Raw genomic sequence first — 17,646 nt, 5'->3', positions numbered from 1 at the left:
GCCTTGAACATGTTTATACTGTTGGTGTCTTAAAGGCCTATGAAGAAAAACTAGGGAACCAGTAAGTGCATTAGAAATCAAAGAGGATGAAGAGGACAATGCAAAGTATGTTGGAGTATGTGTTGCCAAAAAGCTAAAACAGAGTTTGGTGTCTCCAAAAGAGTGCCTACAGAGATGAGAAATTGCAGTGTTTGGAAGCCCTGACTTGCGCACCTGAATTCTACAGTGAAGAGAGTGAAACCACCCCTGACATGACAAGCATGCTGAACAAGGGCAAACTGACCTTTGTCAAGCCCAATGTATTGCAGATGTGTCTGTCCATGCAACACAAAGCAGAAATCTTAAACAGAATGAGGCAAAGCGTTGATGATATCAAATAACCAAAGGGAAGTAATTGCTCTTTATTCATACGACATGACTGTGTAATAGAGTAAGCGAGAGTTGTACAAAACCTTTTCTCCTGGCACCTGAGAGAATAACAAGCATTGAAATATACAAGTGACTTTCATCCTCTCGTGCCAGGAGAAAAGGTTCCGTACAACTCTCGCTTAATACACATTTCGTATGCATAAAGAGCGATTACTTCCCTTTGGTGATTTGATGTCCATGGAACATATTTTCTGTGAAACCTGTGCATCAACACACAGGCAAAAGCAGATGACTTTATTGAACCATGCAGGAACAGTGATGCTGTTCCGGTGTGTTTTTATGACACTTTGTTTGTATTCATTTGATCTTTCACAAGCTGTTCAAGAAGACACTTTGCAAAATGTTCTGTTTTTTTTTTAAATAAGACTCCACCACAAACTGAAGACAATGATGGACAAAATGAAATGTACATGGAAAGAAAAGACTGAGGAAAAAGCTGAAAACATACAATGTTGGACAAAATGAAATGCACATGGAAAGAAAGGAGTTTGAGGAAAAAGCTGAAAACATACAATGTTGAGAACAATCAGGAAGGATCTCTGTAGTGTGTTGTGTATGATCTTTCTTCATGCAGTACAAACTATCCCATCTGATCAAGTGCATGTACATTGAATTTGAACTTCTTGATTGTTGTCTTAGGTGTCGATTTTTGGTGTTAAAATCTGCTGTCGTTAAAATGTACTTCTCTTCCTATTTGGTTCAGTATTGTATCACATGGCTTGTTCAGTGCCTGTTCTGTATTTTCATGAGTCCATGTAAATTTAAGTCTGCAACATGAAAAATTGAAACATATTCATTTTGCTATGGTTCAAACCTAATTCCTTTGTGTACTTGTTCAAGATATAATTTTGACAGCGAGATATTTTGCAAACAGTTTTCATTTCAAAATCAATTGTCAGCCACTTGATAAATGTCTTGCATCGATGCGTCTGATTGTTTTTATGTTGACCACTATGTACACTGGAATTTGCTTTGCTTTCCTAATAGAACATGTTCAGTCGCATACCAGCAACACTTTGTTATAACCTTGAATGGTTGAAAACGACGTTAAACACCAAATAAAGAAAGAAAGAAAGAAAGCAACACTTTGTTAACGTTTGAATGGAATTGGAAGTTGTATGAACTCAAATAGAGCATATGTATCTTTGGTCACAGTGACACACACACACACCATACAGTGACAATTAATGCAGGGCCGGACTAGGGCTACCGGGGGGAGGGGGGGGGGTTATGGGGGTTGCGCAACCCCCCTCCCCCCCCCTAAACATGTACCTCACTTATTTAAAAAAAATGTATTATTGTTTATTTTATGCCGTTTCAAGGAGCGACCATTTTCCTATCTCAGAATATGACCTACCCTACAGCTTAAGGGGGCGTCGCCCCCTGACCCCCACAAGGGGCAGAGGAACATCCCCCTGGACCACCACTGGCAACCCCCCCCCTCCTCTTTGCTTAGTCCGGCCCTGTAATGTACCAACATTCACTATCTCACTCAGTCTCAATTCGCACAATTTGACACAAGAAAGATTCCTATTCATACACATGCATATATTTAATCAGTGAAGTAGACACATTCTCAAACAAAGTTTCAACATGTTGCACCCAAATTAAAGCATAAATTCTTGTGACATTTCATTTAATTAATTAATTAACGGGAATTAATCAATGCTTTAATTTGGGAGTTTGAAATTTGTCGCAATAATTTCTTGGTCAAGTTTATTTACATTCTCTGCTAAAGAGCTTTACAGTCAAATCCAATTTTCCACACCTAACCTATAAAACACAACATTCCAAATGAAAAAAAAAAAATCATTCTCTTGGCTCAGAATTGGTGTTGAATAATTGTAACACAAAGCGATTTACTGAAAATGTTACTTGTCACTCACTTCAACACTGTCGCCAAGCCAGTCTAAACTGCAGCACGCTGCTTCGGGGGGGACTTTTTCCTTTACACTTGAAATCCAAACACCATCAGCTGCGTAGAAAAATCACTGAAAATGCTGACTCAAAGTCAAAGTCAAACCTTAACCAAGCTGGCCTCCAGGCTCCAGCACAACAACCTTAACCACCTGGTTCACCTCGTTCTTCGCGAGGCACCACGACTCGGGAAGCTGCTGTACATCATGACACAGTTCTTCAAAGTTGTAGTTGCAACAACCTCTGGCAATTCTGGTGCGGGACGGTATGTCTGAAAAAAAGCAGAACAATAAACCCTAAGTAAAACTAAATTTCTAGAGAAATAAGTCTAACTGTCCATACAAATAGCTGGATGATAGCTAATTAATGGCAGTTGATAGACGTTTGAAGTTGAACGATTTGGTGGAGAATAGGTCGACAAGCTCTCTGAGCTCCGGTGAAAGGCAGTTGAAAGGCAAAAAGAACAAGCGTTCTGCAATAAAGCATGCAATTTAGAAGTGACAATGAATTTAAAAACTACAGAAGACATCAAGCATATATATCAAAACAGAATTATGCTAGAGGGGAGAGAAAACAAATATATTGCACTGATCTTTTTGATGTGTTGATCTGACTTCAGTTCCTGCACCATTTTTAACTTCCATGCATGATGTAGTATTCAAATCAATCAATGGTTCAGTTATAATATATCACTTATCGGTTATTTCTTGAATATCTGTTGTTCCAGTTCTAAATTTTCATAGTCTTTTACATAGATCTGTCAATATTTTTACTTACTTTTGGCAATTCTTGCAGTTTCTTTTGTGGTGATGCTGTCATCTTTTCAGCGATTGAGATGTCGGTACTTTCCCCCTGAAAAAACAACAACCATGGAATAGAAAGGGTATCTATAAATCTACAGCCGAATTTCTAACATTCAGAAATTGTTCTGTTGCAAATTTGTCGGTTCGCTGAGCTAAAATAGTGGCCGATGTGAGCGAGATATCTGCAGAAAAACGATCTGCTGATCAGCTTGCGTGCACAGCTTCGGATTTACCAGTGTGTCAGATGCTCTCGCGTTTCAAGTGTTAAAAACAAAAATAATGACGTGCCGTCCACAATGAATCTTTATTGTTGATTCACATGACTCATTTCAATCATCAGCAATGATCTTTTTGTATTGGTTTGTTTGCTTTTCACATACCTCAGCCACAAACTCCACCTCCCCTTCGAAATTCTCCTTCTTCTCCATGTGTTGAAAGACTGCACCGGAAGTAAAGTTACTGTCAAAATCGTCTTTTCCGCTTTCCGCTACTTGCTGAGCGCGCGCAACGAGTTGGCGATCCTGTCAATACACATCTATGACCCGTCCAAAGCGGCCTGGGGTGGCGTTTGCTGAAAAAATGGGGGCGCCTATTTTACCCACCGTATTTTTGTTATACTGTTCAAAAAAAGAAACGCATAGCTTGTAATATTTGGTTAATTTAGTTATATGGCTACAAGGATATCCACCAAACTGCAGAAAATGTTTATCTGGTCGTCGACCTTTCGTCCATTGCCACAAGTGAGCTCTGCACGTGACGCATACGTTATCAGTGGCTACAATGTCAAAATTGCTCATTTGGCATGACCACTCGTCATGCTTCAGTGTAATCTCGTGAAACTCGGGGAATATTGAGCTCTCACCATGTCTTCCAAAACCCATAAAAGCGGATTGTTCGCCACAAAGAAATCAGACGACAATTCAGCGACGAAAGATGGCCCGATTGAGCAGAGAAGACCGCCAAATTGCATTGGCCAAAGTCAAAGTGCAATCGCCAGGCACTTCCACGTGTCCCAGAGCACCATCAGTAGACTGTGGGTCAGGTTTCAAGCCACTGGCTCCGTTGCTGACTTGCCACGAGCGGGAAGACCAAGGGCGACAACTGCTGCTCACGACCGCTTCATACGGCTCCGCCACCTCCGGAATCGTTTCCTGTCGGCTTCATCTTCTGTCCAGGCTCTCCCCGGGCCACACCGATTATCGGACCAGACCGTGCGGAACCGCCTGCATGAAGCTGGTTTGAGAGCTCGCAGACCTCACAGAGGAGCTGTCCTCACCCGCCGCCATCGCCAGAACCGAGTGCAGTGGGGCAACCAGCACCTTCGCTGGACCGTCCGGAATCACTGGAGACACGTGTGGTTCAGCGACGAGTCCTACTTCCTGCTCCAGCGACATGATGGTCGGAGGAGGGTCTACCGGAGAGTAAACGAACGTTACGCGCCCAACTGTGTGGATGAGGCACCCGTTCATGGTGGTGGAGGCGTCATGGTGTGGGGGGCGATCAATACCGCTGGAAGGAGCACCCTGGTGCATGCACGTCCAAGGGCGCATAACTGCCCAGCGATACGTGGAGGAAATTCTGCGCCCACACGCCCTTCCTCTTCTGGCTGACCAGGATGCCATATTCCAGCAGGACAACGCTCGCCCGCACACAGCACGACTCACCACCCAGTTCCTCACCGACCACCATGTCCAGGTGCTTCCCTGGCCATCCATGTCGCCAGACATGAACCCGATAGAACACCTCTGGGATGAATTGGACAGACGTGTGCGCAGGCGAGAAGAAGCGCCGGCAAATCACCGCGATCTATTGCAGGCACTTCAGGAGGAGTGGGACACCATCCCACAGCAAGATATCCGGCATCTGATCCAGTCCATACCCAGAAGGTGCCGGGCAGTTGTTGCTGCTCAAGGCAGTCACACCCCCTACTGACTTGACAGCCTCGGCACCCAATCGTATTGATTGACTGATTGATTTGAAGATGCAAATGAACTGTGTGTGCATTCAACTGTGTCCATACCAAATTTCAAACAAATAATCTAAATATTGGATTTTCTGTTAATTTTTTCGAAAAATAAAACAAATTTGGCAAGTAGCAACTATGCGTTTCTTTTTTTGAACAGTATAGTATGGTCCCCATTTTTGGTGAACTTCCATCTCCAACTGTCGCACGTAGCCGGGCACAACGAATCCTTCTTTATCATGTATTATTCGGTGTGCACATTTCTCAAATCGATTACAGTAGAGCGTTCACGGGATACCTCCAGCTTCGCTGGGATAACACTTTTGTTTACAGATTCAAAAGTCATTGCATTGTATCCTTTGGATTTCCTGGATCCCAATGAAAAAACAGATATGTCATGCTTAGTGTGAAAATCTGTTCAAATGAGAAAAATCGCCTTTTGTGTTCATATGCATCGCGGAGGCAACCCGTCTCGGTCTTCTGGTTTCGGCTAGCCAAATCTCACTAGCATTGTTAATGACTCGTCCCTGGTTCCAATGTTGATCTTTTAGTTTCAAATCAACTTAATGTTTTATTATCGCTTCACATGACTTGTTCGGTATTTTTTTCGCTGTCATGATGTCACCATTTAGAGGGCAGGGTTACATTTTTAGGTATTTATTTCTAAGAATATGCAACTTTTTTTTCCAAGATCGTGTTTTTTTTAATTGGTCAATGATTCTACTTTAAAAAAAAAGAGAAATGGAGTGCAATTAACATTGTTACTTTTTGAAGGTATGCTCATGACGTGCATCACAGCGAAATAGCAGTTCAGAAGAACGGAATTCCCATAATTAGTCCTTATTTGCTGCTTTTTTTCACTGAGCTCGGAAATGATATTTTGCTTGCATTGGTATTGCTTAATTTATTAAAGCCTCTGGACAATATTCTTTGAATAAATGGTTATCCAATTCTGTTTAAGTCTATCCCTTTGTTTGATATAGTACTGTAACAGGATATCACATTATATCGACAAGAATGCGTCTGCACACAAGTTTTTGTCTTGATTCCATCCAGGAGGATGTAAGGCTTTAATAAAAACATTTTTTCAAAGGTCTCTGTCAAGATTGATTTTGTTGAAAAAAAAGGAAGTCTGTGATTGAAGATTGTGAAACCTGCCGGTAGTGGTTTCGCTGTGCTGCATAGCACGCTTTTCTGTACCTCTCTTCGTTTTAACTTTCTGAGCGTGTTTTTAATCCAAACATATCATATCTATATGTTTTTGGAATCAGGAACCGACAAGGAATAAGATGAAATTGTTTTTAAATCGATTTCGGAAATTTAATTCTGATCATAATTGTTATATTTTTAATTTTCAGAGCTTGTTTTTAAATATAACATATTTATATGTTTTTGGAATCAGGAAATGATGTAGAATAAGATGAACGTAAATTTGGATCGTTTTATATAAAAAAAAAATTATTACAATTTTCAGACTTTTAATGACCAAAGTCATTAATTAATTTTTAAGCCACCAAGGTGAAATGCAATACCGAAGTCCGGCCTTCGTCGAAGATTGCTTGGCCAAAATTTCAATCAATTTGATTGAAAAATGAGGGTGTGAGAGTGCCGCCTCAACTTTTACAAAAAGCCGGATATGACGTCATCAAAACTATTTATCGAAAAAAAGAAAAAAACATCCGGGGATATCATTCCCAGGAACTCTCATGTAAAATTTCATAAAGATCGGTCCAGTAGTTTGGTCTGAATCGCTCTACATACACACACGTACCGAGACAGACCGACAGACACACACACGCATGTATACACCACGACCCTCGTCTCGATTCCCCCTCTATGTACAAATGAAACATATGTTACAAACTGAACGGGAAAAGCGCGCATGATTCATTAAAAAAGTATAGCATTGGCGGGGCTCGAACCAGCGACTTCAGGAACTGCAGCGCAGCGCTATACTACTGACCAATGCGGATATCTGTCGAAAATGGAACATTTAGGAATGCCTATTTTGTGAGATGTAAAACATACGGCAAAGCTCACTATGCAATCCGACTGTGAACCCGACTCAGTGAAAGGCCCGTTGGCAGACCGACTGTGTCGTGTGAATTAGGTCAGTTCGACCGTCGCTTACCCTGCCGCTTTGCACGAAAAGTTCCAACTGATATCTGCACGGTCATCCTACCGCCGGCTCAGTATTTTTTTTTGTTTTTTTGCTGCAGTCACGTAGGCCATGTCCAGTTATACGCTTTTAAACAAACCGTTTTCATATATATGTCTAACACCACAGAAGTGACGCAGAGTGACCGATGTCTGACGTGGGGTGATGTATGGCCATGCCATACTGACTACGGTGTCTGACGTGGGGTGATGTATGGCCATGCCATACTGACTACGGTGTCTGACGTGGGGTGATGTATGGCCATGCCATACTGACTACGGTGTCTGACGTGGGGTGATGTATGGCCATGCCATACTGACTACGGTGTCTGACGTGGGGTGATGTATGGCCATGCCATACTGACTACGGTGGCCTCAGCTGCGCCCCCATCCTCACCATACAAACAGGATCTCCAGCAAAGCTTGTCTGCCCTAGCATCCTGTGGGACACATTTTCTTGCGAGAAAGAAGTCTTATGTATTGATATTTGCTGTACCGTGGTTGAGACTGACACACTGACCTGCAATGATTTTTTGCAAAACGCTCGATTACCATGATAATTAATTATTTGAGTGTGATTAGTGGAACCGGTTTGGCGGTCGGAGTCCCATCGAGTCTCTTCACAGTCGTATTCTTCCAGTTAATTTAAATGACGATAACGCTTACGTCTAGCAGACAGAACCCGTTAAGGGCAGAATATACCTGCGCAGTTTTAGCGGCACAGACGACGCACGGCCTATTATTTATGCCGCGATAGGGATTATGACGAGTACTTGGCCTGTTTTCCTTTCATGCAACGTGTAGCGGGCTGGGATAATCTGCAGTGCATCGTCGGTCCTGCTGAAGTTACATATGTGAGCGGAGCCGCATACAGTCTTTAACCGCCATACTGTCGTTTCAACCTCCATATAATTATACTCAACCCATCCTGAAGGAAAACCTTGTGATACAAGATACAAGATACAAGAAATTTTATTGTCCTCATCAATACAAGGAAATTTGGCATGTGTGTGGCAAGACATAATACACTGATACATAGACATTTACAAAGCAACAACTGAAGTTCAATATCAGCACACCCTTACGCACACATACCCACTACTTCAGACACACAGGCTACATGTGCCCCTCGGACGTACGCAACCCACAATTCACCCAGCCATACAACTCCACATGCACTTACTCATTCATGCAGCACTCTAGCGCCCGGCCATGCACAACTTACACACTGGAACCCTCGTACGGCTACATATGACACCCGCACAAACATTACAGCCTCAAACATCGTACTAGATCTACAACTAACAAGCATACATCCACTATCAAACACCGAATACATCATCACACATTACATCATAACATATTGCATTATAACACACGCACAAACATTACAACATCAAACATCGTACTATAATCTACAACTAACAAACAATCATACACTATCAAACACCAAATATATCATCGTACATTAGATTACATCATACCCCCCCACCCCACCATACATTCACAATCGACACAGTCTCACAGAATACATCATCATACATATACATTACATCATAACCCCCATACATACGCAATCAACACATATAGTACATCATCATACATTACATTACATCATAACCCCCCCCCCCCCATCATACAAAGTAAACAGACGTCAACATTTCACTCTTACCACCCCCCCCCCCCCCCGCCAATCACACGTCCTCTACTCTACCATCGCTCACACCCACTACACATCACCCATAGTCCTCCAAGTCACAGTTCACAGCACTCATTGTCCTTCCGCAGTCACAGTTCACATCACCCATAGTCCTCACATCACAGTTCACATCACCCATAGTCCTCACAGTCAAATTTTACAGCACTCAAGTCTATCTAGCATACTGTCACATTCACATAATAATAATAATAATAATAATAAGAACATTTATATAGCGATAAATCAAAAACTTTCGTTAAAAAGGCTTGCTCTAAGCGCTTGACATCTAAACTAAAACGTCATGCACACTCTTTACAATGATGTACAAGAACTTCATGTCACACTCTTTCATTCAGTATAGCACCATTCACACAGTTGTTATTCTGTACAAGACAATAAGTTAGTCTAACATTTAGAATGTTCATAAGATGAAAACAAGAAAAAACCAGACTGATTAAAACAACTGCTTAGTGCTAACAAAGCATGAATCTTAATGATAACGTAATACATGTTTCACTGTTAAGACCATAAAAAAACCTATGTGCTAAAATAACTTCAAACTTTTAAGAACTTCTTATAAGATACACAGCACATCTAGATAAACACCAGAATGATAAAACAAAAGGCAACTCGTTAAAACTATTAAATGCATCAATGTCTAAAACACGAAAGACTCAAATATAAGATACACAATTCTCTAGAATTGTTTATTAAAAAAACTGAAACCGACCTGCTCAAAGTAAACCATACCCACCCCCTCCCTACCCACCCCCAACCCTCCTCCTACACTAAATACTAATTATTTCTACTCTTAACTTTCCAACTACACGTTATCCATAAACTATGCACAGGAACATGTGTGTCAGCATTATGTGGCACCGACATGACTTGTGCATATCTAGCTTACAGCTAAGGGTTAAAGTTAAAGGACTACTGCAGTGAAAAATTATATTTATAATAATTTAAAACAAAGACAAAATAACAAGCTGAATAGAGATGGAACCGTTACAGAACAGGATGGCAAAATGTTGCGACTTTAGGAGTTGTGTTTCTGGAAGAGGTGAGTTTTGAGTGCTCGCTTGAATGACTGTACTGACTGAGAGTGGCGAATGTGAGAGGGGAGAGGGACTGGTTGTAGAGTCGTACAGCCATCGGGAGGAACGAGTCCCTCATCCGGTTCGTCCTGGCCCGCCAGCACCTCAAACGGCGTGATGACTCACGCGTGGGCTCGCACGATGCGAGCGCCTGGTGCAGAGGGTGGCGGTCGTCAGAGCGGATCATGCTCAGCTTCTTCAGCGCCACACTCGGGAATCGAGTGCTGAGAGGCTGAAGCTCAGAGCCAATGATGGAGCCTGCTCTCTTCACAATCTTCTCCAACCTTTCCATGTCGCCTTTCTTTGCACTGCTGTGGTAGCAGAGCTGGTTGAAGGAGACGACACTCTGAATAGTCGCCTGGTAGAAGAGGTGGAGGATCTGTGGGTCGACGTGGAACTGCCGCAGCTTCCTCAGGAAGAAGAGCCTCTGGTTTGCCCGCTTGCACACGGCGTCCACGTTTGGCGACCAGTCGAGCTGGTTGTCGATGATGGTGCCCAGATACTTGTAGGTATCCACCATCTCGACTGGTTCGCCCTTGATGATGATGGGGTCGACGGCGGACTTGGTTCGTCGGAAGTCCATGATGAGTTCCTTCGTCTTGCTCACGTTGAGCTCCAGGAAGTTGTCGTCGCACCACTGCACCAGCTCCTCCACTGCGTGTCTGTACGCCGATTCGTCGTTCTTCAGGATGAGACCTGACAGGGATGTGTCGTCTGCAAACTTCAGCAGCAGGTTGACAAGATCCCTGAGGCGACAGTCGGCGGTGTACAGCGTGAAGAGCGTGGGAGACAGCACGCAGCCTTGGGGGGCGCCTGTATTGGTGGCGACAGCCTCGGACAAGACTTGTCCAATACGGACCCGCTGGGTTCGCTTCGTAAGGAAGCTGAAGACCCAACTGATCAGCACTGGATTGACGTCGAACTCCAGCAGCTTCCTCATCATGAGATGAAGCTGGATGGTGTTGAAGGCGCTGCTGAAGTCGATGAACAGGACCCTGGCGTAAGAGGAGGGCTGCTCCAGGTGGGCGGAGACGTTGTGGACGAGGGTCAGGATCGCATCTTCAGTACTCCGGTTGCGGGTGTATGCAAACTGAAGAGGATCCTGATGGTCCTCTGTCTCCAACCTCAGCCTCCGAAGGACCAACTTCTCAGCGCACTTGAAGGGGATGGAGGTGAGCGCTACGGGCCTGTAGTCGTTCAATGTCAAGGGATTGGGCTTCTTGGGCACAGGAACAATGATGGAGCTCTTCCAGATTGCAGGGATGGAATGTTCGTCGAGGGACCTCTGGAAGAGCTCGCGGTAGACAGGGGCAAGCGAGTCTCCGCATTCCCGTAGAAGCCTGCCAGTGATGTTGTCTGGGCCTGCGGCACTGCGTGCCTTGACCCTCTTGAAGGTCGACCGGACTTCGTCGGTGGTGAAGATGATGGGCGTGGACGGGCGGCTGAGCACCTCCTCCATGACTTTCCGTTGTTCTTCGCTGAAGTCACGCTGATCGAACCGGGCATAGAAAGTGTTCAGCTCTCCTGCCAGCTTCGCCTCATCCGTCGTCTTGAGTGGGACTTTCTTCGGCTTGTAGCCGGTGATGGTCTGGACGTCCTGCCAGTACTGCCTGGAGTTGCCCTCTCTGAAGTTATTCTCCAGCTTGGTCGCGAAGCGACGTTTGTCCTCTCTGATCTGCCTGGTAAGTGCCCGCTTCAGACGCTGTCGGTACGTGGGCACCAGCTGCACCATGTTGTGGGGGCTCCTGCCGAGGCCAGGGAGTGGCTTGGAGCTGTAGGCGCCGCGGATGTTGCTGTAGCACAGGTCGATGGTCTTGGTCTTGTGAGTCAGACACGTGATGTACTGCTTGAAGTGGGGGAGCGCTCGGTTCAGCTTGCAGTGGTTGAAGTCCCCGAGCACAAGGCAAGGGGCGTCGGGGGACTGCGAAGCCAACCTGTGCACAACCTCCGCCACCTTGGAGCAGGCGACCTTCGCATCTGCCTTGGGGTGAATGTACAGTACGGTCACGAAGAGTTGGTTGAACTCCCGTGGGAGGTAGAAGGGCCGGAGGGCAACAGTTAAAAGTTCAATGTCCTCACAGCAGACCTTCTCCTTGACGGTGATGTTGGTGCACCACTTGTTGCTGACAAATATGCAGACACCGCCTCCTCTAGACTTGCCGGTGTCCTCCCGGGTGCGGTCAAGTCGAACGACAGAGAAGCCAGGTAAATCTGGGTCCCCGTCATCCTCGGTCAACCACGACTCGGAAAAGCAGAGCAAGTTGGCGTCACGGTACTCGCGTAGATGTTGCACGCTCGCCAGACACTCGTCGATCTTGTTCCTCACGGACTGGACGTTTCCGAGCACAATGGACGGTAGGGGCAGCCGGTGTCGTCGTCTACGTGCACGTAGCACGACGCCGCCGCGTCGGCCTCTTTTCCTGGGTCGCCGGACGCAGCGCAGCGTGTCGGCAGCGAAGTCGGGGGGTTGCTGGAGGCGTGCGCGCGCAGCCTCAACAGCTCGTCGTGACTGTAGCGGGTGACATGCATGGCTGAACGAGCGGATACATGTGGGCAGGATGGAAGATGCCGCGTTCAGCTCAGCCATGCGTAAATCGGTGAACCACTCACACTTCCAAAGTTAAGTCATTTCTGCCGGCAGATGCAGTTACTTTTAGTTTCATATCCACCAGTCCCCTGTTATAGCAAACCAGTGTTCGTAGGGTTAATTTTTGACTCTTAATTGGGGCATACAATGCTGATGAAGAGCGTGACGTCACGTGACCTTGTCCTACTTACAGCGCACACAAGTTCATGGAGACTGAGTCGCAAGGTCCGAAGCAGAGCAGTGGGTGCAGCCAAGAACCTCATCCAGTGTCAGACAAAATCAAAACAAAGAGGTCGGCAAATTTCTCTGACAGCCTAGCGCTGGCTTCATTTCCTTCCAACGTCCTCCCTGAGCGAGTTACGGCCCCCAGTTCAACCTATCTCCTTCATCTCCCCTTTCTTTACGCTCGCAGAGTAATCGCCCTTTCATGAGGATGCTCGCGACGTATTCTTCACGCCTTCCTTTCAAGGCGCTGCCACAAACAAATTCGTCACCTGTCCGCTACCTAGCTTACCTACACGGCCGGAGATATAAAACGGACAGCTGTAAACATGTTGTTATTTACTACCCAACACCTCTGTTTTCCATAGTTGACGCAAAGGGTCACCCCCCCCCCCCCCCAACTAAGGCCTTTACATAAACAAATCCTTATTTTCAACAAATAGCCTTATTTCCCAGAAGTTATGCCTTGTGTTTTTTTTAATAAGGTCTTAAATTCTTATGGTTATAAAAAAAAGGGCATTAAGAAATAAGGCATTATTTTTGTTAGGGCCTTTATGAATACAATTTGGCCTTATTTCTGTTTAAGGAATAAGGCATTAAAGTCAAATCTGACAATGAACCATAAGTAGTCCCATCCAGGGATCGAAGGGTGCATCGAGATCAGGTAATAGCTGAGGGGGGGCAAATGATCCATGGAACTTACAAAATTAAGTTTCCTTGATTGTACAGGTATTTGCGGCTCTTCTCTCTCTCTCTCTCTCTCTCTCTCTCTCTCTCTCTCTCTCTCTCTCTCTCTCTCTCTCTCTCTCTCTCTCTCTCTAAAAATAAAGTTCCATCATCATCATCATCATCATCTCACTCTCTCTCTCTCTCTCACACACACACACACACGCACATACACACACACACACACACACACACACACTGACACACATTCGCACGCACAGACACGTACACACACACACACACACACACACACACACACACACACACACACAAGTGCGTTTTCTCTAAGGTATAGGGAAGGATATAAGGCCTTATAAAAAGAAAGCCTTATTAGGTTTAAGGCCGATTTGTATAAATTTGGGATCCTGTGTGCCAACTATACCCCCCTCCCCTTCCCTGTAAGAGGATGGATGACAAGCAGTCAGTGACGGAGATGACAGACACAGGGAGCCGAGCGAGCGGAAAGCGTCACTACAAGTTGTGTAGTGACACTGACTCGCGCTGGTGTTAAGGTTAGATGTAGGTTCATTAGTGCAAACAAGTCACTACCGCATGCATAGCACCACAAAGAGGATTATATTCGACGTCGTCATGGAACTTTAGCGTAACCTATTTTATACAACTCGAACGCCAAAACTTTTTCTTTTTTTTAAACACGAAATTGTGTTTATATTTGTACCTGGTATGGAGAGAAAGATAAAAGAATGTTAATTCATGTATTGTCCATCGTATTTGAGAGAATATTTCTCATCGAGAATGATTTACTTAGTCTAAAGCACAAAAAACATCAACATCGCCAAGAATCGAGTTACGCCAAAATTCAAGAACGACGACGACAAATGATGTGGGTCAAGTGAAAAATGATGGTCTTCCTACGCCATTAAAAGACAGGCCAAATTAAACAGATTTATGTTTGTACCTTGAATAACAGGTAATAAAGTTGTATATATATGGATCAATAAAGAGGATTTTTGGGACAGTTGAAAATAAAGACACTAACCATCGCAGCTGCATGAGCACCCACGAAGTTTCATGACACTTACTGACGACGCGAGGCACAGGAATACACGATGTTGGGAAATAACTCTGTCGGGTTTGTATGGGTTGTGAAAGAGTGAATGCCCTTGCTTTTTCTTGGACAAATTAATTCACAGCCTGACACCATCAGCAACAAAGACCTTTGGCAGCGAACACAAGGAACTTAGTCGATAAATATCGACAGGGGGCGGACAAATGGTGCTTCACAGATCAGCTGACAGGCATTCATTTTCTGCAATCTCACTGCACACCTCTTCCAAAAGTGGAACTGTCACCTGTTGACATTTAAAAACACATGTAAATGTACACACAGTGACACAATAAAAAATCATGCGTAATGAGAATTATCCAAAAATATTATATGATGCACTGGTATCAAATGTGTTATGGTATTTTATGTTATCACAGAATCTAAGTCTTGAAAAATACACATGTTCACACAAAAATATGGCAAATATGAGACTGAAATATACACAAATCTGCAGTAACTTGACTGAGAAATCACAAGCGGGTGTAGTTGTAGGCATCACAATCACAAGACAAACAAATTCTGCCTTTATGTTTAATATTTTTCAACAATAAATGTTGCAAATGTAACGAATAACTTCTCACCTTTTGTGAAATAATACTTTGAGCTTGACACACTTCTGACTGTACAGGGGTTTTCATCAACAACAAAAGTGGTGCTTGCTTCCTGAAACAAAATTATTCAATGATGAAAAGAACTGAATGTGGCAGTGTTCAAAGTGATATTCAAACTTGTATACAACTATCAGTACCTATACTGTAAAACGAGAAGGCTATTGGCATGCTCGTCAATCCGCAGTATGTGTCATTCAGTGTTTTGTGCTGTAACAATGAAATGCAATCAATGCAAGTTCTTGTAGTCTAGAAATAAATACAACAATAATTTCAATTGAAACCACAAACTAGTCAAATAAATTGTGTAAATAGTTGGACAAAGAGATGCTTATTAACCCAGGGAAATAACAGGATTTCTTAGCAAAACTTTCCCAACCCAATTACCTGATTCGGTCCGGCTTTTCTGCTTTTAACACTTACTTTCAGTTTCACTAGAATATCATATCACAACTACAAGAATAACAATGGAACAGGAATGAGATTTTGTTTTGTTTTTGTAAACTACATCAGGATTTAACTCTGCTTACATACAAAATACGGACAGTGACGTTCAATCGTGGTGGCTGATCAGTGCACTGACTGACGGACGATTCGATTTGATCGCTTCACCACGCCTTTCCAACTATGTGCTCCCATACAGTTTTGGTAGATACATGCTTGTGCAAGTATGTTATTAGTATTACCAATATGAATCTTATTTTCCTTTCGATGGTCAGTTTTACTCACCTCTGTCACCTCTGTAACGGCAGTCACCTCTGCGAATGCTGTCGAAGAATCTAACCGAAAGTAAACATTCTGGGAATCTACGCGCATCGGCCTTGACGCAAGTTCAATGCTGAGCCAATGAGCGCGCCGCGGCGAAGTTGGCCGCTGTAAGTCTCGCAGCGCTGGCTGGCTGAGCGAGTTGCGTGTCCATCCATATTTAGGTCCAAGCCGCACCGTGAGACCAGATTAGTAGGTGCTTGATTTTGGTATTTTGATTTTACATAACATTAAACCTTTCTTGGGGTTCATGGTCATGGCAACAGCCATAATAATATTATATCATGTATAATATTACATTTCAGCATATTTGAATTACATGTCATCATACCAAACTGTCATGCATGTGTATTCCTACATCATTCTGATTGATCACAACCAAACCTACTATCAGTGGACACATCCAAATGTAAGCGCCTGTTCTTGACAACTTTTAATCGATCTAAAAATAGCAACTTGCTGGGCCCTTTGCCGCCAACAGACACTGTTTGGCCTGTAGGTAAAATGTACAATGTATTTTCTGATTTGTGCACAAAAGCTTTTTTTCTTTTTTCTTTTTTTTAACATAACAATGTTTAATGTCACTGTATGTTTAAAAGACCATGGTCATATTTGTAAAAAAATGTTAAATTAGAAAATAAATAACATTTTGGTTCATGATTTTTCCTACACCTGTGCTGAAAATAAGACATAAAAATGTCGGTATATAAGTCACTCAAATACAGATAGGTATGAATGGCTCGGTTTGAGTTTGTTGCAGTTGACCCTGCACAATGCGACATATCATGTTTTTGTTGAACAATTTTGACGTCACCCCTCCCATAGGGTGACGTATTTCACAACTTCCTGTGTTACACAAACTCTGTGATGACCAATTTTGACGTCACCCCTCCCATAGGGTGACGTATTTCACAACTTCCTGTGTTACACAAACTCTGTGATGACCAATTTTGACGTCACCCCTCCCATAGGGTGACGGATTTCACAACTTTCTACAGATGAATAATGTTGCCTTCACACCTCCCAAAGGGTGACGGATGTCACAACTTCCTGTGTACACAAACTGATGACGTATTTCACAACAAAATGGCGCTGCCCATGGTCAACCTCTAAACTATCCGTATAGAATGGGGGCGTCCTCGCCCCCATAAAAACAGTTATCCGTAGAACAGGACATTCTGCAAAGACGCTTCCGGTGGATTGGCCACACACTCCGTAAGACGACAACCAGCATCACGCGACAGGCCCTCACATGGAACCCGCAGGGCAAGAGGAGACGAGGCCGGCCGAGAAACACCTGGCGTCGTGACTTGGAGGCAGAGGTGAAACACATCGGCTACACCTGGATGACAACTGGAGAGATTGGCCCAGGATCGGAGTGCCTGGCGAGCTCTTGTTGGCGGCCTATGCCCCGGACGGGGTCAAAGGCATAAATTATGAAAATGAATTAATTCAAACGTGCTCCTGTCCCTGTGTTTTAGACTTTCTTTTCTTTCTTTCTTTATTTGGTGTTTAACGTCGTTTTCAACCATTCAAGGTTATATCGCGACGGGGAAAGGGGGGAAATGGGATAGGGGAAAGGGGGGAGATGGGATAGAGCCACTTGT

At 44.0% G+C, this 17,646-nt stretch overlaps 2 long non-coding RNA genes across 2 annotated transcripts in view; one reads left to right on the top strand and one right to left on the bottom strand.

Moving 5' to 3' along the window:
• LOC138969409 (uncharacterized) overlaps positions 1 to 17,646 on the top strand; it is a 234,823-nt gene that overhangs the window by 94,825 nt on the left and 122,352 nt on the right. The gene's annotated exons all lie outside the window — the stretch shown is intronic.
• LOC138969402 (uncharacterized) lies at positions 14,783 to 16,581 on the bottom strand. The gene is made up of 3 exons (XR_011456450.1): positions 16,004 to 16,581; positions 15,248 to 15,329; positions 14,783 to 14,910 (listed from the first exon to the last, which is right to left on the bottom strand). It is a non-coding gene; the product is annotated as an uncharacterized lncRNA (long non-coding RNA).

The sequence above is a fragment of the Littorina saxatilis genome, linkage group LG6 (assembly GCF_037325665.1).
Source record: "Littorina saxatilis isolate snail1 linkage group LG6, US_GU_Lsax_2.0, whole genome shotgun sequence".
Taxonomy (NCBI): Eukaryota; Metazoa; Mollusca; class Gastropoda; order Littorinimorpha; family Littorinidae; genus Littorina; species Littorina saxatilis.
The sequence above is the reverse complement of the archived record's forward strand: the minus strand, read 5'-3'. Positions and strand labels throughout refer to the sequence as shown.